Source organism: Nesoenas mayeri (genome assembly GCF_963082525.1).
Source record: "Nesoenas mayeri genome assembly, chromosome: 3".
Taxonomy (NCBI): Eukaryota; Metazoa; Chordata; class Aves; order Columbiformes; family Columbidae; genus Nesoenas; species Nesoenas mayeri.
In genome coordinates, this window is record NC_137544.1 from 56867230 (window position 1) to 56891613 (window position 24384).

Consider the following 24384-nt stretch of genomic DNA (forward strand, 5'->3'; position numbering starts at 1 on the left):
ATGAAGGAAGCCTTAGCTTACACGTAAGTTCAGTTAGGCTCAACGTTTCGAAGCAAGTATGGTTTTCTTTTACAGAGAAGAAAGATTCAGGCTTAGACACTACAATATTGATCTTAGAGTCTTCCAAGCACTACTCCACTAATGCTGTTTTGGTTTTTGGCTTGAAAGAAATAACAGGTGAAGACAGTCTGTGTGTTGTGCTCTTATTGGAAGTAAAAAATTCAAGAGGATTTTATCCTCAATCATTTGTCTTGTGTTTTAATTTCTAAAAAGCTATGTAGATGTTGGCCTTTAAACTTATTTTCTTATATTAAAACATGAAAAAACAAATGCTTGTATCTTTTTATACCAGTGTAATTTTTTGTCTCTTTTCTTCCCTTGTGTTCTTCTTCCCTCCTCTACTATTTGAAATTAACTTGAAAAATATGTGGCACATAAATCGTATATCATATATTCAAAGATGAGTTATCGGAGACCCTAAATCTTACTTTAAGCACAGAATGTTCACTAGGCCAGATATTTCATTCCTTGAAAACGGGACAGTGTGAAACAGGGATACAGTAGAAGGAACTAGGATGTGACACTGACTTCTCTGCAGTTTAGCTAGTGAATTAGGGAAAATTTCTTCAGACGATGCTATTAATATAAGGCAGATCCTTGTAACTATGGGCCTTATTTCAGACTTTCCATTCTGATGAACTCTGTCAGATACAGGCCACAGCATTTTGTCAAGATACTATCATACAAGTTTAAGAGATTTTTTGAATGGTGATCAACAGTGAATGAGGAGGAGAAAGTAAGTTATGCAGCTCTCAATAATTTTTTCATGAAGCTTCCACTTCTGAACATCTTTTGGTCTCTTGACTGAGATAGTTTTGGTCACGTGTGTTACCAAGCCCCTCAGAGGTAAAAATTTACCATATACTTGGAGATAAGTACTCTTCTCCTTCTGCAAGATCGGGAGCATTCCTACTTCTATTTACAAGGACAAAGCACCCTTTTCTTGCCTTCTCTTTTTCTTTCTCTCCCTGTCACTTCCCCCCCGCCCCCCACTTTTCCTTTCTCTTTCTTTCTTTCTCTTTTTCTCTTCCTGTTTCCTCCTTCCTCTTCTCTTCCCTCTTTCATGTATGTCTTGCATTGAACCTTGCCAGCCAAGGGCAGATCCTTAGTTATGTAACATTCTAAATAAAATAATGATTGGTCAGTGCTTAATAGAACTATACAATTTTATTGCTCAGTCTTAAGTAAAATAAAACCTAAACAAATATAGCTAACAGAAATATTTGATCTTCTACTCTAACACCTCAGATTCTTAATGTATAATTGGTCCTGTGCAGATGAGACAGAGATCTTGCTTTAAGGTATCATCCCAGAGTCTCCAGCTTTAAATCTTAGAAATAACTTAGAAGTTTGATAAGTCTATATTGCTAATCCTGGAACTTTTGGAAACTTGAATTATGATCCAGCTCATTCCACATCCATTTAAATGAATGTCCTTCATAGTCTAGAAGCTTCCCATATCCAAAGCCGAAGCAGTTTGGTCTAAGTTCATCTTTGATATTGTAGTATGTCGGTCTCATACTTAAGCATGAGCAATATAAGGCATATAGGAAGGTATGAGATAATTTTTTAGACCAGCTAGTTTACTTAGGGGAAAATGAATGAGCTTTCTGGATGCTTAAATCTTTGTTTAGCTATTAAAAATGGTATCTTAATAATACTTTTATCTGATCAAAGACACAGGAAGAATGAGTTTAAGTTTCTGCATCTTGTAACAGTAGAAATGGTTTGAAACCTCAGTAAATACTTATGAAGTGACATTAGTGATCTGGTAATAGCAACCTTCCTCTGGTACAGAACTCTGTTCAGGAAAACATGAGAAATTGCTTGCAGGTTGGGGAGATGAGGCTTATAGGGATAGCAAGACCTGTAAAAAGATGAATGGGTGTAGTTTGAGGGAGAAGTAAAAATTTCAGGAACATGAAGAACATAGAAATCTTCTTAAAGGCTTGTGAATAATGACACAGGTCTATTATGGACAGAAGTTATGTTTAATGCATGCTGTAGATCTGTCTAGGCATTTAAGTTGTGAGTATGTGTAATTATTTTCCCTCTGGGTGCTATTGCTATATGTGCTATCTGGGATGGCCCATATATTTTGTCTGTGTCTAAGGTACTCTAAAAAGCTCTTTTTTAAATGTAAGAAACTCAACTCCATATTCCTGATGGGATTAAAAAAGCGAGATGACTGTTTCTCTGTGGCTTCAGCAAAGACCTATATATTCATAAAGTGAAAAATGTTCAGGCTTTGAAGCTCACATAGTAATCTAGGTTAAGATGGCTAGACATTGTCAGCGAGAATATTCTGCTACCAGTGATATTACATAAACTGCCTTTTTGGAAGCATGGAATGACTGCAATTACAGTCAATAAAGTATTGAATATTATAGCTAAACTACACTGAAGTTAAGCTGCATTTGACAAAATCAACAAGTCAGTAGAGTACAGATAACTCCTTCCCTTCTATATATGAGTAGTCGTAAGTGCAGGCATGCTGTGAAAGTACAGATCAAGTGTATTTCTCTGCAGGTAAGCTCAGTGGTACTCCTATATGAAAGATACCCAGGCTATAGTTCTGATATATGGCAGCTCTGGCTTAAACTAGGCATGTTCATTTGTAATATGACGCATACACAAGGAGTCTTCCTGACTGTGGATTCAGTGTTCAATATATTGTGCTAAAAGTTGTAGTGTTTTGTGCAAACACGTTATTTTTACATCAATGTGTATATACACATAAACATATATTTACACTATATATAGTCCATACTACTGGAATAAAATATAGCTATTAAGCACTGTATTCAAGCAATAGTGGGGATGTTTTATATATTAAACAAACTAAATTAAAGTAGAAAATTTATTACTTGAAACTCAATCTATTTCTTGAATGTCAAGTAGTCAGAGGCGTATGGATAGTGTGTATTAAGTAATAGTGACATTAGAATATTCTAGGGACTGAAAATTGCTTGTCAGTCTTATATAGAGTGTGGAGGTGTAGAGAAAAATAGCACTAGCAGTTAAAAGGCTGAAATCCAACACCTTTGATTTTGTGGTCATCTTATGATAAAGTACATTGAGACTACGTTGCTCGGTTGATACCTAGGACCTTGGTAAGTAGCCCAAAGCAGCTATGCTTAAAATATTCTACATTTTTCAGTTCTATTTACGGTGCAGTTTGGAATGCTGTGTTGCTTTAACCAACAACTGGAACCTTTCAGACCACTGTCAAGATGCCATGTTGCTGCTCTGCAGTATCAAAGCTGTAATTTGTCTACCTAAATCCCATTTAAGCATCACATAATCACTTAGTAAAATTAAGTTGGAGGAGCTTTTATATCAGCATGTGGGTCTTCCTTGGTAGGCTAAGAACATTTTTATCTTGGCAAGAAAATGAAATGTGACCTGCTAAATATTGTGTGCTTGTTGGAAAGAAAATGGAGTCGGCAGAAGGGACCTATCATTCAGTCGTGAGAGAAACAGAAACACAAATGCTGTGTGACTTGTGTCACTGTTAGCTCTTTACTGAATAAATGGACAAATAAGAACAATTGTGTTTAAAATTTTGTGAACTCCTAGAGAAGGGGGACTTGATTTATTTTAGTGCCTGAGACAGAAGATGATGATAGGCACAGACAGGTGAAAAGCAGTTTTCTGAGAAGTAGGGATGGGACGAATGGAAGGACTAAAGCAATCTTTGCATGGCTTGATTCACAATCATATACATTCCCTTTCTGTCAGCCTACTATGTTTTATAAGTGCAGAAGGTGATTGCAATTTGCTTTGAAGATACTTTGAACAGCACATAGTTTTCACAGATAGATCTGTCCTTAGCTTTTCTGCTCAGTTTTTAAAATATGCATATGTTTTGGTCTTTATTTTGAAAAGGGTTGTAATTTTAAGATTTGTGACTTGAGCCTGTGTTTTCTTAAAATCCTATTGCCTTGCAGTACATACTATGCTATGATATACTTTGTGTTTACGTGTGCAGCTCACTACTACTGAAATTCTTGAAGCTACAGTGTGTATGTTCAGTGCTACATTGTGCCTTTGGAGTAAGGGTAATAATCAGGAGGTATAGTTATTCTGAAATACAATTCAACTGAAGAGGTACATGCATATTTTGAGGTCCTGGTCAATTTAGCAGGGCCCATAGTCCATGTTACTGTCTATCTACCATGTGATCTATAATTTCATGTCCTTTATATTAAAATATGACCTATATAGTTTCTTAATTTCAGCTGTTATAAGCAATATAAGTTTTCCACATATTTCTACAAGAATGTCATGGTGTGACTTCTTTTTAATGAATTTTCAAATGCAGTAGTATAAGTGCTGTTGAAAGGAAAAGGTTTCTAACAGCCTTTCAGTGTTACACAAGGTAGGTTGGACAGTTGTCTTTCTGTTAACTGCCATTGCCGAGTTTGTTACGTGTCTTGTAGATAGTGTAGGATGTTTAAATGTCCAAGTGGAAGGACTGAAACTTCACAGCAAACAAGCCAAATGTTTCCTAAAGGATTAGTCTCTGTACTCCACTTTTCTTACCACCTGACTTTACCTTGGCTCAACACAACACTACCATATACATGCTGGAGGACTTATCTATTATTCATTTGAAGTCCCAATTTTGATTCTATGTTCACCAACACAGAAGCTGCTGTGCATTATGGAATGTATGTGTAGAACTGTGCCATAACTGTGTAGGTGAGATTTTATAAACTGTGGTTCTGCTTATCTGGTGAAACGTAAAGGTACAAATGAAGCATTGAAGGCATCATATCATATTGTAATATCTGTAAGTGCACATCTTCTCAATCACATGCCACCTGACTAAAACATTTAATTTACTGTTTGGAAGCATTTCAAATGATTAGGAATTTGCATATTATAGTCAGTGGCCTTGCTGTGAAAGGAAAATTATTAAGGGGCAGCGACTAATAAAATAGGAGGTCCACAATGTCCATACACATGGCTTCACCAAAAACAATGCCAGAGCCGCCCCTGAGTCCGGGAAGAGTACACACTTGCCTGAACACGGTGTGGGATTATTTTAAAGGGATACATGTACTCATATTGAGTACAGAAAGTGTACACTCACAATCCTGCGAGGGTAAATACACGTGCAAATGTGCATCGAATATTACACATGCTTATGTGGAAACACGGGAGGAAAATACACCCGCGATTCTGCGAGGATTCATTTTACACATGCTCCTATTGAGCACGGAAAGTACGCGTGCAAATGTGCACGGAAAGTTACATGTGCTTATTTGGAAGCACGGGAGGAAAATACACTCGTGATTCTGCAAGGATTAATTTTACTTACACATGTGATGGCAAGGCAAGCAGAGTCTTCATCCTGGGAGGAGGGGCTCTCGGCGGCAGAATCTTGCTCATGCTCCAAGAGATCCGCGACAAAGGGCGGAGTCTCGACGAGAATCCTGTTTTATAGCCTGATCAGATCTGACTGTAGGCATTCCAGAAGCTTCTCTGCACCCCCACACTGGCTGTGGGTTGCCCATGAAGCTTCCAAACATCCCCCACACTGGCCACGGGTGCCCAGCAGCTCCCTGGCGCCTCTGCACTCACTTCCCCTAACGACCCTGGCCAGGGTGCTCTGAGACCAATCAAAAGAAGCTGTTAGCCTCAAGTAGCAGAGAGAGAGGGAGATGTGTCTACTCCTTCCATATCGAAGGAAGGAGTGGGAGAGAGGGGCATTTGCATTCTGCCACAACTACCTTTACCTTCACTGTAGCATCCCATAGCACTCCATGTGCATTTGCAGAGAGTCAGGCTGCAGAATTCACCCAGGTTATCGTGTTGTGCCAGAGAAGCAGAACATTCTCCAAGAAGAAAGATAGTTTTGATTTTCCATTGTCTGTCAGTCTTCAGACTTGGATTTTGGAATATAAAAGGTGGTCACCATAACTGTACCAAAATTTTTGAGTGCAAGTTGCTGCTGTTATGCTGGTCCTGTGCATGTGGCAAACTCACAGCTCAGCCTTCAAAGAGGTCTCTCATTTAGTCACAAGGATGCCTACTTGTGAATCCTGAACAGACCATGAAAGGATTCAGTTTCTGCTGTATAAAACAATGTATATTTATTATATTTCAAAAGACAGAAACTTAAATTTTAGATCATAAAGTAACTAATTTCTGTGGAAGAAATCAAGAATAGTAGCAATTACAAGAATGCTGACAAAGTGTTTGCAAAGCTGATGAAGCATACAAAGCTAGTTGTTCAAGTACTGCAAGTAGGTTGGAAAGTTTTGTGTACTACAGTATGTCTTCAATTTTTACTGATGATTATTATAATTTACAATATTGTTGGTCTGCTACTGAAAAGCAGGAATAAATTTCTAAGCAGAGGAAAATGGATAAATGAACAATGTCTTATTATCAGATTCCATCCAGTCATTTGGATGAGATTAAAAAAGTATTATTTAAGAATCAATGTACTGTAGAAAGTAGAACCGATATTGATTGAATTCTATCCAAGTATATTGAAGAAGATCATGCTGACAAAAATACCTCAAATTTATCCAAATTTAACTATAATAATTTGTGTTCCTTGCCAATTCTGTTAACATATTTTTAATGCAACATTTTAGTGTGATCCATAGTGATGTAAACATTAAGAGTTCTAATGTGTCTTTCAAAGGTCCTGGTCACCCTACTATGAAGATGTGTATAGTTCCTATGAAGGATTTTTCCATTTTTATCCTTGGATCTTTGCCAGTACATATGATCTTTGTCTATCATTCAATATATTTTATGTATACTGAAAAATCTGTGTTATAAGGCTCTGCATATCTAAATACCATTACCTTTTTTTTTTTTCTTTATAAGTGACTAGAAGGGATATTGTTATTTTCAGCTACCTAATAAGAAGGTATAAGAAGATGCAGACAGAGTTTTCTTGGTGGTTTGGAGAGGTACAGTAGTAGGCAGTGGACACAAGATACAAGAAGGGAAATTCTTTTTAGATATTTGGAAACCTTTGTTGAAATATAGGTGGACTGAAACGAATCATCAGATAAAAGACACGCTGGTGTTTTCATTCTATGGCTGAATGAACAAGCAAACAATACAGTTATGAATGTAGAATTTCTTCCAGTGTTTGGTAAGGAACTTTGTTAAAATATACTGTGATGTTCAAGTTCGGAGCTGTGAGAGCAAAGTACTGAAATGAACACATTCTGAAAACTTTCTGAGTTTAATACATTTTTATTTGGCTCCCAATTCCTAATGAAAACTTAAATTTTGGAATATAATAGGAGTAATACAAATATTGATGAACCTAATTCAGTCTATCCAGTGTATCAGCATTCTTTTCTATTAAATGAAGAGAGCACAAATATCTCTATGTCAGTATTTTGATTTAAGTTTTAACCTTACTTCATCCTAAGTGTATTATTAGCATGACTGAAAATTTTTTAAGCCTTTCCATTATCCAGTTTCAGTTCAGGAAGGTGAAAGGCATAAAAAAACCAAAATACATTGGGAGAAGAGGCACCAAACACCTTGTCACTGTGCACTTACCTGTGGGATGACAGTAAATACAGGGCATGGACACTGAAGAAATAAGATTCTCTTACTTGCGTTGTGTTTGTATTGTTCCTTAAAAATTTTGCTTGGAATAAGTTCTGCAGCAAAAATGCTCTAGGGTAACTAGATAAACACTATGGTGTTCTTCTATTGGTGGGACTATGATATGTCTTTTAGAAGCTAAATAGATTAAGAAGATATATAAAAATATCTGTGGATATGGAAAAATTTCCCAGAAGAGAAAGAATCATGGGGGAAAAAAAAAAAAAAAAGTAAATCACAACTCAAGCACTTACTGTGAAACCATCCTAAAATTTGCAGATAATTTGTACAAGTATTTGAAGTATTTGGAGACTGAGAATATTCTGGGTTATAATACTAATAAAAGGAGTATTGAAGGGAGACAGAAATTTTATATTGAAGGATTTCAACACTTCTTCAACTATTGAACATTAACATTGAATTAGGAGTAGAGGAGAGTTATTCCTTTTTGCTTCATTATGGAGTTTTCCTGTCTCTTTGTGGAACACCTAGTTGGCATTATATCAAACCTTCTCTATCATGTGAAATGAGAGTTTGATGCAATAAAGCACCTCCTGCATTCCGAAAACCATATTAAGATGAGGTCAGGTAGCAGTGAGAAGAAAACAGCTACAGCAAACTGTTGAAATAACTTCTAAGCTTTGCCTCATACACACCTGTTGTATAAATAACATTTCTTCTGGTAGAATAGTCTAAAGTCTCTCACAATGCTTGAGACATGATGGAAGACCACAAATCCCCACCCACATAGTTTACTTTGTTCGTATAATTTTCTTAAAAAATAGCAGCATTTGATCTGTTCTTAAAAGGCTTGGCTCCTGTGATTTATGTGCTATTTGTTGTCAGCAAACCTTGGAGACAGGAAAGCTCATTTGATGCTTAGTAGGATGTTAAAAATATTACAATGGCTAGAATGTTAAATGAATGCTAAATGTTAAAAAAAAAAAAGTTGTGGTTTCATTTTTTTGTGTGTGTGTGTGTTTTTCTTTTTTTTTTTTTTCTTCCTTTTTTTCCAGTGACAATGTTACTTCTCTTAAAAAACTTAAAATAGCCCTTATGGAAGGTTTTGGTCTGCTGAGCTGGAAACCAAAACTCTCTCTAATTATCTAAAGAACACAAGTTGGAAGAACATGCTCTGTTATGTTCCTCTGTCAGCATGACCTAATTATCATCTGACTGTTGGGTTCAAGACATGAATTTGTATTTTCACTCATATTTAGCCTCTTTGACTTACTGAATGTTGTATGACCTTATGCCATTCTTTGCCTTGTACAATGTCAGATGATTTGAAACTCTTTTTATTACACGGCTCCACAGGCCAGATCTCAAATGACGATGATCTTCAGTCAATACTATTCTCATCTAGTTTGTCTTAGAGATGAAGGATTTCTTACTCTTTATTTAAAGCATCTCAAGTGTATTTTAAAAACATTATGAAATTACCACTGTAATTTGTGAGCTGTGAAAATATGAAGTGTAAAAACACCATGAAAAATGGACAGTACTGATTGAACAAACTAGACTAAATGTCTGAGGGAGTTCCTGGCAGTCAGAAAAAATGTCTTAAAGAAGACAAGTAGGAAGAAAGGAGGGGATGAATGGAGAAAATAAATTAAACCTGAAAAATTCAGGAAAAATTGGTTGAAATTTGAATAAAACAGAATAAATTAATTCCATATGTAATAAATAAATTCTATAACTTTTTTTTTAGGAACACAAGCCAACAGCACATATGTAAAGTTTAATAGGGAAACTCTTTGTAATTATTTATAAATCTAGAAAAATAGAGGGATGAATGTACTATTCGATCAAGAAAACATAAAAATGCTTTCCCTAGACAGCAAATTCATGTATAGAGTGGTACTCTGGTACAGAAACTAATTTATTGGAGCTGGAAGTTGAGTACCCAGCTTGCATTTAATGCCAACCACCTGCCTTTAAGGAAGATACCTGCCATATCTTATTGAATTTCATTTTGAATAATGTGAATGATTAATTTTGAATAATTAATGATTCCTCAGAATCGATAAATGTGTAGTTACTTAGGCATTAAGTGGCATAAAATATCTTTTTGTAATAGACCAATACAGTGGATTTTCACTATGTACATATCATACTAGTTACTTATTATCTATTTTTCATAATCAGTTGGAACAAACAGGCCAATATAGATAGAATTACATTCTCACAAAACTTGTAGTCTTGTCAGGATGCAAAGATTCTGGGGGATCTCAAGCTATCCTGTCACTTTGCACACTCTGTGGAAAGCTTCATACATTTTATAACTAATATTTTTTTTCCTTTTTTTTTTTTTTTCCCCCCCCCATTACAGAAATGGTTGTATGCTTACACAGACTTGTATCAGGGACAAATGTATTTTGTTAAATGGTAGTGTGGGTTTCATTCTAGACAGTTGCACTGACACATACCAAGAAGGGGTGGGGAGTAACAGAGAAGTGTTGTTACTTTTTGCACCGCCAGTTTTTCACTTCTGTTAGGGTATTTTTTCTACTCAGTTGTCAATTTGAGCAAAATCTAGGTGTTTCAGAATTATTTAGGTATTGTGTCAGCTGAGAAGCTACATTTAAGTGAAGATTCTGACACTCAGTAATTCAGCAGTGTGCACTTGAAAGACCCTTTACACCTGCTTTGAGAATAATCCAGAATCTAAGCTTTTGTCATCTGTTTTCCCTGCTCACCATCTATCCTACATCTATCCAGTTTATCTGAAGTTCAGGAAATGTAATCACATTTCTGTAAATATAGTCCATAAGGAAAACAGAACTTCAATTTGTAGATGAAAGATATAATGTGGAGTAGTGGGCTGCATCATTAACATAATTTTATTTAGCTATCTCATCATTTTCTGGTGGCACTGTCCTATGAGTGGGAAATCATAAGTCTATATTAGAAGACTGTCGTGACATTGAGCTCAAGAAGGTTCCTTTAATAAAGAAAAATTACAGTTTTCTGACTGTTCTGCAACAAAAACATAAAACAAAATGTGAAGGGTTTCAGGAAGGGCTGTTAGAGTTTGGAAGGAGTTTGATGGGACTTCTAGAGGAAAAGGGAGTTGGAACCTTGTTTGGAACTTGGAACTGGAAGGCAGAGGAAGGAAACCATGTGACAGTCTGTGGGGCAGTCTTATCAAGGGAAGCTTTTGTATTTCTTTTGTGTTTGAACTCGGGGAGGCTTTTTCTGAGGTTCACATTCTATTCTTAAACTGGATGTTATTTTTAATTACTATTGTGTGCTTCACGCAGATGAACAGTGCTTTTAAAATAAAAACAAGAAGAAATACCATAGCTGAGGAATGAGATAGTCCAGGTGCCATGTATCAGTATTTGAATTCTCTTATTGCAGAGAAACTGTACTTGACAGCCTTCTTAAAGATGTATTTTTCATTTGGATGGCTTTATTGTAATTGCATCTGACTGGGTTAGTGAATTAGGCTCATGATGTACGCAGTAATGATCTGTAACAGAACTGCATTTCTGGCAACTACAATAAAACTGGGTCTTGTGCAGTATGAGTCCATGCCACTGTTAGGTTTCAAAGCTATGTTGATTTAAATTAATTTTGGCAGAGTAAAGAAAACTCCTTTCTTTTCTTTTTAAATTCAGGTAATAACTTTTCATTAGGTCTTGCTTCCAATCATGGTCACATTGATCTCTTCAGATCTTTATTCCATATGAAAATATGGACACATAAAATCACCACTACTAACAAGCAACGACAAAAAGTATTTTCCAAATATGACATTCTTTTTAATCCTGTGGGAGCTTTTAAAAAAGATATTTTAAATTTGTTGCCAGTTTTAAACCACTGATAAATTTGTTCATGAGAAAGCTAGAATTAATATGGGTATCCAGGTGTGGTGTTTTTATTTATTTATTTAGTTATTATTTTTATTATTTTTCTTTTTAAGGTGTCTGAGGCAGAGGTTCATTGCATGTTTTAAACAACTCTTCCTGGTTGGGAGGTGCTGTAATGTTGGGGTGGCTGAGTTTGGAGAGGCAGGGCAGAGGCCAAGGTCTGCTGTAGCCACAGTGAAGATGATAGCAATGGTGACAACGCCTGAAGGATGGATAAATGTGTATATAAAAAAATATGCATGTGCGCAGACACACATGGGCATACACATGCAATTTAACTCACAGTTCTAGGATTCTTTCTCAATTGCTGTTTAGACATAAAGAACTGTGCTTCTGCGTTCACACAGGAGAACTCAAAAGCCTAAATGAGAATGTTTGCAGTAACTTGCCAGTCATTTGAGGTAATGCTGTACTAAAGATTGCATGTAATGTGCTATCTAGTACATTTATTCCAGCATTAGCTATGCCAGGCAGGGGAGGATGTTTTTCCTGTTTATAAAATGGATGCAGTGAGTTCTCCTCATGGCATCATTAGCTTGAAGTACAATGTTAATATTGCTCCTAACCAATTCCCATTTACCCACAAAAATCTGTAGTTTGAATTAAGAGGTACTTTAAGCTTGAGCAAGTCAGCTGCTTGCAAGTTATCCATTTAAGTTCCAGTTCTGCTTACTCTGTCTAATAATGCAGTGAAAATACATCTACAAGCCTGAATAAGCACACAAGCATTGATTGCTAATGAAATCAGTTTATTTATAAATTGGAAGCCTCTTGTTCAAGCTTGGCCTAGCTACTAGTTTTGGGCCTTAGGGCTTTAAATTACTCAAATGGGGATAAACATGGCTGGTAATTTACAGTATCTAGTGTTTTGGGGTGCCTTCAGGATCCTGTCAAAGGATACATGATTAAATTAGATCTCTAAATACAATAATCAGTTTATGGGGTACTTTTTGCATCAAAGGAGAAGATACACAGCAGCTAGTGTAGGGGAATGCTGAAGTAAGGTAGGATTTCAGTTACCTCCTTTCCAGAGTTTCCTATTGACTAAGCCATACCTTTGGATACAGCTGGTTCATGCTTTTGTAGTACATCCCACAGCAGCTCCTTCTACACTTTCTCTGGGGAAGAAGGGATTCTAGACTCTCATATCCTGATGAGATTCGACATATTCCACCCTTTTTTGATTTCTTACCAATGTAGAGTAAGGCATGAGAAGGCAAATTTCCCATCCCTCTTAATTTTTGATAGAGGAAGGCTCACAGGGGATAGCAAATCTCCAGATCCCTTCATGCTTTTCATATCTTTAAGAAGTGCTTTTATGCCAGTGTACTGCTATCTTGTAGTCATTTTACATGCTTTGAGTGACACTGTTGCTTTAGTTTTCTCAGCTTATCTAGGAGCCACGGGGCCTTAGGCAAAAAAAGATACCATGATTCTTTGCTCCTCTGACTTGCAAGAGCTTCTGGTAGAAACACAGGTATGACATATTTTTAGATGACTATTTAACTGACGAAAAATATAAATGAAGCAGATAAAGATGGCTGCTGTTGAGCCTAAGTTACAATAAGTGTTCTTTGGACCTTGTATGGACTTTCACATGTTAGGGATCTGGAGTTCGGTTTCCTGCTTTATTTTTATTTCATTAAATTGTGGGCTTGTAGTTCGGTCTGGTTTTCATATGTGTGTCAGTTTTTTCCGCCAAAGATTGACTGCTATAAGTGCCACTACCATATACCCATTAATATTTTGTTAAAGTTTTAATTTTTAAAAGCACTCCTATTAAACACATTAATCTAGATTTCTTACTACAGCTGTGTTAGCTATACTCAATTTCAGAGTGACTTTTTTTCACTATAACTCATTCAAGAAAATTACTTTTGTAGTGCAGACTTCTTGTATGCACTTCTTTTCAGTTATAGTTGCATAGAAGTGCAGAAACCCTAGGAAAGAAATGGAAGTCTCTTAAAACCTCAGGGGCCTATATTATTCAATATATTCATTAATGATTTAGACGAGGGAATTAGAGTGCACTATCAGCGAGTTTGCTGATGACGCCAGGCTGGGAGGTGTGGCTGACACGCCAGAAGGCTGTGCTGCCATCCAGCGAGACCTGGACAGGCTGGAGAGTTAGGCGGGGAAAAATTTAATGAAATATAACAAGGGAAAGTGGAGAGTCCTGCATCTGGGCAGGAACAAGCCCATGTTCCAGTATAAGCTCGGGAATGACCTATTAGAGAGCAGTGTAGGGGAAAGGGACCTGGGGGTCCTGGTGGACAGCAGGATGACCATGAGCCAGCACTGTGCCCTTGTGGCCGGGAAGGCCAATGGCATCCTGGGGTGTATTTGAAGGGGGGTGGTTAGTAGGTTGAGAGAGGTTCTCCTTCCTCTCTACTCTGCCCTGGTGAGACCGCATCTGGAATATTGTACCCAGTTCTGGGCCCCTCAGTTCAGGAAGGACAGGGAACTGCTGGAGAGAGTCCAGTGCAGGGCAACAAAGATGATTAAGGGAGTGAAGCATCTCCCTTATGAGGAAAGGCTGAGGGAGCTGGGTCTCTTTAGCTCAGAGGAGACTGAGGGGTGACCTCATTAATGTTTACAGATATATAAAGGGTGAGTGTCACAAGGATGGAGCCAGGCTCTTGTCGATGACAACCAATGATAGGACAAGGGGTAATGTGTACAAACTGGAACACAAAAGTTTCCACTTAAATTTGAGAAGAAACTTCTTCTTATTGAGGGTGACAGAGCACTGGAACAGGCTGCCCAGGGAGGTTGTGGAGTCTCCTACTCTGGAAGCATTCAAAACCTGCCTGGACGCCTTCCTGTGTAACCTCATCTAGGTGTTCCTGCTCCGGCAGGGGGATTGGATTCAAGGTCCCTTCCAATCCCTAACATTCTGTGATTCTGTGCGATTCTGTGATTCAGTGACTCAAAAGTTTATAAGGTTTCTTATCTATGCAAATTTTCCTTATGTTTTCCATCTCTTTTTAAGGCAGTATATTTACAAAATTACTTTGAGTGGGCTGTTATGTTAAACTGTACCATTTCTTCAGGCTTATTGCCTAATTTTGTATTGCATTTGCTTCTTTGTAGGGATAATTTATGCACAAAGTGTTGTTGTTACCACTTCATCTGAGTTTAAAAACTTGTCTCACTCACCAGTATAGAATTGTATTCTAATTACTCAAGAACACAGAAACTGTGTTAAAGAAGCAGCATATTTGAAGCAATGGCATATTGACAATAATAAGCATAGAAGACATCAAAGGCTTAATTTGGAAAGAAAACCTGTGCTTTGGAGTGATGCTCATTGTCACTGTGAAGAATGGCTGTCATTTTCACTGTTAGAAAATAATGGCATTGATGAACATTAAAATAATATCAGTGCTTAATATAATATACAGTTAAGTAATGTGAAGACATGAAAATTAGTTTGTGATTGTGCATACTTAAATTACACTTCAGTGTTCTTGTGTATTGCATATTTTGGGGAAAAAATTGCAAATGATGTGCTAATTCTTTCTGTCTGGGAGAAGAAAGCAACTTTGGGGTTTTATAGATGCATATTGCTTCAGTGTAAATCTAGCAGGAATCAACAGGGCTGAACTTGGTAGGAGTATTTTGCTCAATCCAGTTCAACAAGAAAGCAAAAGAAGAAAATCTTAAAACTAAACATGGTATATGAGAAAACATCTCAACAAATAAAATGTTGACATCTCTTACCAGATTGCACAGGTACATGATGTTTTCTTAAATATTTTCATTTTTTGCAATTAAGTTGCTGATAGTTTATTTAAACCTTTATTTTGCATTGCATAAATTGCATTGCATGTGAAGTTTCTGTAGAAGTCAAGCACATCAAATGCCAGACTCTGGAGAAGACAATGAATTTCTCTTAAATATTAGAGGAAGGTTTAAAATTGGATCTTCAGTTTTTCTTCATGAGGGTAATTTTTATTCTCACCACCCTGACATCTCAGTAACTGCTGTCAGTCAGTGCGTTGGCCTTTAAGCCAAGGGTCATGGATTCTCAGATGGGCAGAGTAGCTTGGAGCTGTACAACTATTTAGGTGTCAGTAGGATTTGGCCTCAACAGTAATGTGTCATGTGTATCCCAGGTATGGTCTGGGATTGCAAGCTGTTCTCTGATTCAAACAATTCAGAAAGGTGAAGGATGTTCTCCCCTGTTTATCTTTCTTGGGGATTTATGGCTGTTATTGGTCCTACCATCTATATTTTCACACTGCTGCCTGTAAAAAGCAGTAATTAAGCCAAAGCACTGGAAGTACTGCTTCATTACTTCCTTGCAGCGCAGCAGGATGTGGAGCTTTGCACAGAATCTGAAGAGCTACACATTTGATTAAAATATATGAGGCAGTCTGGTACTTGTGTCCAAAGATGCAGTAGGTGACCCTAATGACTTTTTTCTACATGAATCAAACTGTTCTAATATTAAACCTCCTTATGAACGTAATCTAGGACTGTGAAAGTAGACATAGGAACAGATGTCAGCTTTCAAATCTTAAGGTAATCAGGTGAGATTTACCTACAGTGTGCACTGGCTAATCCTAGCAAATGGTGCTTGGGTAAAGTGGTGCTGTGTCCTGAAAGCCAAGGTATAGACATCCCTGAGATCACTACACTTTCAGAGGGAGGGATGCAAGCATTTCCAGACTATTTTGCATAAAGAAGCATCATGAACTGTAATTTTTGAGCTATCTAGAATACATCCTCTAAATGTGGGGAAGATCACTGCTTCTGTAGCTGCTCACTCTGAAATGTGATCTTTTCATGGGCTAAAGAGAAACCCCACATCGAGAACAAATTATAAGTGGGTGGGCAGCATTTTAAGATACTCTATTTTTATTTATTTATTTTTTTTTACTGATTTCAGTTTTAGGGTAGAGATGTGCTTACTCTGAATTGCCATCATCAGTGTTACACTATTATGGCTGATATTCAGAAATCCCATTTTTCTGGTAATCTTTTGAGTAGCAGAGTAAGGTAATCACCACGAAGTGGTTGGGGATGCTTTCTATGGCTAATTGACTCCAAGTATTAGCTCCATTCAGAAAGAGCTGCATGCTTTACAATTAACTTACACAGGTTGTATCACAGGACACTTCAGAGCATGGCACTGGTTTTTGGTTATTTTTGGTTCTGTTTTAAAAGATATAGCAAAGTTTCCACCTGATATATAAAGTAATGGGGAAGATGAAGAGACTGAGCTAAGTAGTGTGAGGGAAAACATTTAGTTAATGAGACTTCAGAATATTGGTTTCTGTCTTATTGTTATCCCTTCTCAAATTCCCCTTTCTAAAAACAGTGTTGCCTACTTCTTGCATTCCCCTATTATATGTTTGGGGTTTGTTTTTTTTTGTTTTCTGGATTCAGAATCCAGTTAAAACAAAACCCCAAATCCATATTTTCATGAAGCCACCTGTGATTCCTTTCAAACTAGTGGTGCCAGAGTCCTGTCATCATTCTCTTAGTAAATCTTTAAAAAAAACTTTGCCTTTTCTGATTTGTCTAGTGCTGCTTTACAGATATATACTACACAATGAACATTTCTAATAGAAAAAACTCCACTACCAGTTTCATAAGTGTGAAATAAATAATTCTGATGCATTCAGATTTTACCCTTGTGAAATTATATGGGAGAAAAATATTAATAAAACATATGCAATGTGAATGGCTGTTATTTGAATGAAAACCTCATTAGATATTTGAAAAAGTATGATTCTCCAAGTGGAAAAGACCATTTTAATGTTTTTAAAAAGACTGGTAAAGAGAAATGAAAATGGCAATATAAACTAAAGAATACATAATAAATAAAATGAAAAAAAAAGATAATGGCTATGAGTTAACACTTGTGAGTAGATACCTGAAAGATAAATAAATCTGCAGAGAAAAAAGAATCTTTTGGTATTGTGGATAAAGACAGTAAGAATTATGTGAGAAAGAAAAACATCCACAAAACCATTGGGATGGTGTAGATCTTTTATTATTTAAGGATTGGAATTGATGAAATAGTCTTAAGAACACTGCAATACTAGAAAAACTTGTAAGTCTGAAAAGGGGCAGAAGCTGTACTAGCATTTGAAAAATGAAAGTAAGAAGCTTCAGATAGTGGTAAGCAGATCTGCATTACTCTATTCCAAAGTAACATCCTGGAGAGGACTGATAATGGAAGGCAGTCAAAGATGCATGATACCTTCAGGATTAGTTAACTAACAAGAAGTCCCATGCTGGAAAATAGTTTCATGAAACAACTACAACAAAATATTTGTTAGCTTATGGATTTTTACAAGGTTTACATATTTAGTTCTCTAAATTATTTAGCTTACTTGGATCAATTTAATCTCATTAAAATTAGTATTCTGCAAAGACCAATGTATCACAGGCTTAATGATAATCAGGTAATGGGTTTATAATCCAGAAGATCTTTTCTTGTCCTGAGGCTGTTTATCATAAATATAAGACATCTGCAAGGAAACCCAGATTTGTTGCTAGTAAATATTATAGATGTCATAAACACTGGTTAAGCAACTATTAAAATAAACAAAATCAGCTGGAGTTTTACAGCACAGTCTAAATTGAAAAGTATTATAACCTCACTTGAATAGGGTATATGTTTATGAACAGATGGTATAAATCATATATACAAACATACTATTAATATGCATTCGGAGAACTGATTTCAGGAGAAGTTGTCACACAGCAAAGAATTTAAGTACTGTATGTAGCCAACTGTCCATAATGTAGATTGGTGGCTACAAGAGTAACAATGATTCTGCAGTACTTGAGAGAAAAATCAAATGAGCAATAGGCAGTTGTTGCTGCACTGGCATTAGCAGTTTTTATTTTGGGAAAAAATATTGTCTTAATTCTAGTGATGACATGTTTAAAAGGTTTTTGACTAAGGTTGTGAGATTAATTGATAATTTGCCTTTTTTTTTTTTGTATGAAGTAATTTTTTTCCACAGTAAAAAAAATCACCCTTGGGAGTAAACAAACTAAAAATGTCAAGGCAAATCAAAATTAGTTCAGCAGGACAAATACAATTTTATATATACATATATATATGTGTGTATATATATATATAAAAGGTTTGTCCCATATCTCACAAAATCTGTTCTAATTTTGAAATATTTTGAGGCAATCCAAACAACTAGTCATGACCATAGGTCTTTCTTGGAAAAACTATCACCTCAGCAGGGTAGTGTGATAGAGGCATCTCTTTATGAAAATGTATAACCTAGGCACTGCATGTGACCAGACTAGATGAAGATAGGTTCTTTGTGTCTTAAAGTCTAGGACTCTTTGCATTAGCCCATCATGCCTACATTAGTTCTGAGGAGAGAAGCAAGAGATTATTCTGAGAGGTTGTTGTGTTTGTTTTTTGTTTGTTTGTTTTTTTCTTTAATCTTCTTAAGTGTTTTTTTACTCTGTATTAGATATGTTCTTGATTTATTAACCTCAAGGCCCATTCAGATTTTTTGGTGAAAACATTTTAAAGAAGACCTTTGGATAATTTGTATTATCAGAACAGAATTTGTAAAGACTTTTCAACACTACGAAGTTTTCCCAATATTCTTAAGGGCAACCAGTACTGAATAAATGTCAAGCCAGAAAAAAATCAGCCAGACTGTTTTTGTTTATGAAATTCTGATATGAATTTAGGATTTGTTTTTCTAAGTCAAGCATGTATGAATTTGGAAATGCTATCTGTAGAAAAACCTTAGAGCTTTTGAAAAAGTCTCTGATGTTTTTGTGTTTTGTTTTTTTTCTTTGCAAGTAATCTGTCAAAATAATTTAAAATGAGTTGCATTTGCTTCCCAATGAATTTGTACAACACAGAATTCCAGTAAGAGACATGTTCATGATTGGTGAATAATAGGGGCAAAGGAAGATGAATTAAGCTAGTGTCTCTGTTGTAGAGATCTATTATGAGTATGCTTTTATGGGATCTGACCTGCTGCTTGTCCTGCTGCAAAATAATTCTGTTCTGCCAAAATAAGCTGTTGTAAGCAGGAGCCTAAGTTGAATTGACTCAAACTTAGAGCTTTTACACAAATACTGCTTAATTGTATTGCAGCTGAAAGTTGGTGAATCTGTCATTCAGCTGTTGTTTAGCAATTTACTATGAATTATTTATTATTCTGACATCTCTGTTCTTCTTCTGATATACAGGAATATTTCTGGTGAAATACAAGTGTATTTATGCAAATAGAAACTTGAGTTAGATTAACTCAGTGGGATACAATTCTATAACAATACCATTTTGTGGTTGGTTTATTTTTTTTTTTTCTTCCTATAAGACAGAATTTAATAGGATTTTCTTCCTGAATTCCTGTGTTTATCTTGAGTAAGGCAGACATATAGTTACAAGAAGCATATCTGTGGTCTTCTATGAAATGCATGACGCAGTAAACTAGGCATGGAGAGATTTTTGTGATCTTTTTATGTTCCTCTTAAGTATTTTTTCCTAACTCTAGAGAAACTGTTGTAATTTTCAGTCTGGCTTCTTCATTTATCCCAATTAATTTTTTGGACAAGTTATACAAGTTTAACTGAGGCATATGCTGCTTATTTAAAATACTTGCAAAACTACCTATGGCTCTGGGGTAAGAGTACTCATTTAGTGTGAGGATGAATGGCACTGCTTTGTCTCCCAAATATACTCTGGAAAACTGCCCATTCTTTTGGTTAAGATGTGAGGGAATGGCTTAAAGCTGTGTCAGAAGAAGTTCAGATTGGGTATGAGGAAAGAGTTCTTCACTGAGAGGGTGGTTGAGCACTGGAACAAGCTCCCTAGGGAACTGGTTGTGGTCCCAAGCCTGTTAAGTGTTCAGGAAGTGTTTGGACAATGCTCTTAGCTATGTGATGTAACTTTTAGGTAGCCCATTGTGGAGTCAGGAGTTGGACTTGAGGATCCCTGTGGGTTCCTTCCAACTCAGGATATTCTGTGATTTGGTTATGTGTCAGAGTACTTTTAACCTTTTAATTGGACTCTTCCCAACATATTTTCCTTTCAGTTATTTCCTGTGATTATACAGGTCTCGCACTGCAATTATACACAGCCTCTCTTCCTCCTTTATTCTCACACCTCCTACTTAATTGATGCGAAAGTGTATTGTTTAACTAGTTTTTGATTGATTGCATGATTTGACTGTTGGTTGTTTCTTATCTAAAAGGTAGAAGATAAGTGTCATTCACATCATTACTGTTTAGAGTTATTCCTCTGCCTGGTTCAGACTTCTTCAGGTTTTTGGTTTTTTTTTGTAAGCCAGAATTTTACCATGTTTTATAAAACACAACTAAAGTAACAATAATAATAATGTATGCATCTGGTAATGTTATAGAAGTCATTTCTTCCCCAGTGACTGCTGAAATCCAAATGCAATGTATAAATAGCATTGAGAAAAAAATTGGCTATTTATATGTGCATGAAGTTGTTCCTGTTAGTTGCAGTGTGAAATCCAGGAAAAACAAAATTACAGAGCACCATGTTGAAAATAACTACTGATTCTGTCAGACTGGGCTTAGAGTGGAAAAATAAGGATCTTCCAAAAATCTATTACATGAGAAGAATGGGGAGGAAGAGGCTCTGATTTAAGTTTGATCGCACAGTAGGAAGAATGTAGGGCAGATAATTTGCACAAAATGACCTGACACCCTTACACGAAGTTTTCACATTTGTGTCACTGTGACTCCTGCTGAAGTGAAGCCAAATGTGCACCACTTACAATTATGTTGTTAAAGTGGGAGATCTGCTAATTATATTTTAGGAGTCTGGAGAAATCCTAAATTGAATGAGGAAAAACTGTCTCCTTGGCTTATTGTCTGAACTTTTAAAAAGTAATCTTATGTTAAAATTGTTCCATTAAAGTATCTTCTTTCAAATGTATTTTAGAGAGAGTCTAGACAGTGAGATGCGCAGAATATATGAGTACATCCAGCTTCTCTGTAGTAAGTCTCAAAATGTTATATATGTTTTGAATTTTGCACAATTCATATGAATTATGAAATTATTGTCTTTAGATGAGATAGTTAAGGTCTGCAAGAGAAGTTAAATTACTTGGTCAGTTTCAAAGATCATACTTCGTCATTTGTTCAAGGCCATGCAATGAATCACTGAAGATTAAATGCTAAAACTGCTTAATCTTGAGTATTTGTTGCTCACTCTATCAATTGGATAGGCTTTTCAAGGAGATGCTGGTAGAATTATTTTAATCTGCTGGTAGAACATATGAAATAAATCAAATGATGATGACAAAATAGTATCTTCTCAAAGCATTGGTAAAGGAGCCACTTCATGTCACTTCCACAGTTCAGTAGCCTCATAGTACTTGCCTGTTTAATTCATCTATGGTTTCAATATGGCTGAGATGTCTGAAAATTATTAACAGGCATTGGCTTAAAGACAAGAATAAAAATAACAGTTAAATGCTCATATTTTGAGTGATGAAACATTCATTGAAATGCTATCACTATGAGGCACTGGAAAGTTCATCGTTAGGATGTTGAATATGTTGAGTTACAGAACAGACAGACCACAATCCACTGGGGTGGTTTAAGTTCAACATCCTATTAGCTTACCTCAGGTAAAAGACAGGTGTTTATAATTTTCAGATATCTGTCAGAAAAAGGAAAGAAAAAACAACAAAACATGTTTTTCAATTTAGCTTTGTGTGTGTGCTCTGAAGATCTGAGATCATGACTAGCTGGATTCAGAGTGCCTTAGTTCACAGCTATTTTAAATATTTTTTTTGTTTAGATCAGACTTTGTGGGTAACTGACAGTTAATAGATGAATTAATCGTGTGCAGATTAATATTTGCCTGTAATGTAAATGGATCCCCCTCGAAAATCACTTCCCTTCTAAAGGGTAATATGCCAAATCCAAGTTTTTACTAGAATTGCAAAATTCTATGTGATGCCTGATTACAGTAAGTAAGCAAAAGTAAGTATAAATATGAATCTTCAGGACACCTGCATCAGCCTAATCTGGTAAAGGCTTATTATGAGTTCCTTTTAAGTGTTTTAGTTGAATTTTCATGTACAGTATGGCATATGGCAGTTGTCTAAGCACTGTGTAGTTTCTGCTTTAGTTTATCTATTTTTGCCAGTATAGCTTTCTTCTATCAGCGCCGCACATCCCCCTCTGCCTCCAAAGTATAGAATGTGTAATACTGCAAACTGCAGCACTCAGAAGCTTGAAACTTAAGAATGATGATCTTCAGAAAAAGGTTATGTGTTAACCTCTTTCATCTGTTTGCAATACAATCTTTAGTTTCTTGGTCACATCCTGTTTGGTTTTTATTTCAGGGTGTTACGAAAGTGTAAGATTTTTCCAGTCTTTTTTTAATACTCAGATGTGGTCTTTTGTTTTACTGCTTTCCATTTGTGCCCTGTCATGAACACAAAATGACTGATTTCCTTCTTAATGTTCTTGTGTTCTTTTGTAAATATTTTTTATTATTGTATTTAATAATGAAATAGTTCTAAAACATTAAGTAATTAAAGCAAGTGAGAATACCCTATAAAGTCAAGCAGAGAAAGGTATTGCCTCCATTTCATAGCCAGTAAATGGAGTTTCAAAGAGATTATAAGCAAAATTTTCCCATTAACTCTTACTGCCACATGAGACATTTGGAGCCCCATCTTTTCTCCAAATAAACAAAACCAAAGCTGAAATCTGCAAAAAACTTTGCTGCTAAACCGTAACCACTCTCTTTTCTGCTTGTTAAAATATGCTCAAATAAGGAAAAGTACATGAGAGTACAGTGATGTACAGTTAACTTTTCAATAGGGCATCAAAGGCTAATCCATTATAGCAGGTCTGCTCTGAATTGGCAGTTTGTTAGAGCTGTCCTTTGGGAAAGTTATCATTAACACCAACAAAATGATTTATCTTTACCAAACTTGTTTTCAGTATCCAGAGAGCTGTTGTGACTTGCCAGAATTTTGACAAAAATTTTAATCCAATGCATAAAAAACTTAGTCTCATTTGGTTTGCTTAAGATTTTAGTTTTAATTACTTCAAAATTTTAAGTGATACAGTAAGAAAGTTTGTGAAATACTGTCACTTAGTTGGCTTCTTATTGGTGTGTGCTTACTTTTGTTCTTTTATAGAATTTTTTTGTTCTTTTATAAACTTTCTCGAATCATTATCCTAACTGAATGGGTGATGTAAAAAAGCTGTTGTAAAATTCCCTTCTTTTTGTAGTACCCTTGCAGACATCTGAAGATCCCCTTTAGTCTGAACAGAACATCTTGAGTTCTTCTCCTCAGCGTTACCTGGATTTCTAATAATTTCTCTTGCCCTCTGAAATCTAGATACTTTAAAAAGTGCAGTGTCAAAACTAAACTATTGCTCGGGTCTCATCTTGGACAATCTTTTACAATCTTTCACAATTTTTCAAGTTTTTACTGCTGTTTCTAACCTCCAGCTACTGATAAAAGTTCTGACATGGATTATTGAAACCTAAAAACTGGGTATACTATACCTTTGATTAGATGCCATGGAATTACACTCACCCTTTTTGTCACTACATCAAATGGAGACTCATGATCTGAGGCCCATTGTAGCTCTGATATTTCTACAGAACTGCTGCTCAGTAATTGCTTCCATTCTTGTGTTTGTGAAGCTGATTTCCTGGTGTAAGTTTTGAAATTTGCTGGATATCAAGCTCTGCTTTTCAGACTTCTCTGGCTACTAGAGGACTTTTAATCCTGTTTTCCAGACTGTGCCACTGTAATAAGCATACTCTTTGTTCTATTTGTATAATTAATGAACATATTAAATAGTATTGAATGTGGAACGGAATTTGCGGAATATTGCTTTATGTGTTCAG

At 36.0% G+C, this 24384-nt stretch overlaps 1 protein-coding gene across 1 annotated transcript in view; it reads left to right on the plus strand.

Moving 5' to 3' along the window:
• LAMA2 (laminin subunit alpha 2) overlaps positions 1-24384 on the plus strand; it is a gene marked incomplete at its 5' end in the record, with an annotated part of 356160 nt that overhangs the window by 17001 nt on the left and 314775 nt on the right. The gene's annotated exons all lie outside the window — the stretch shown is intronic.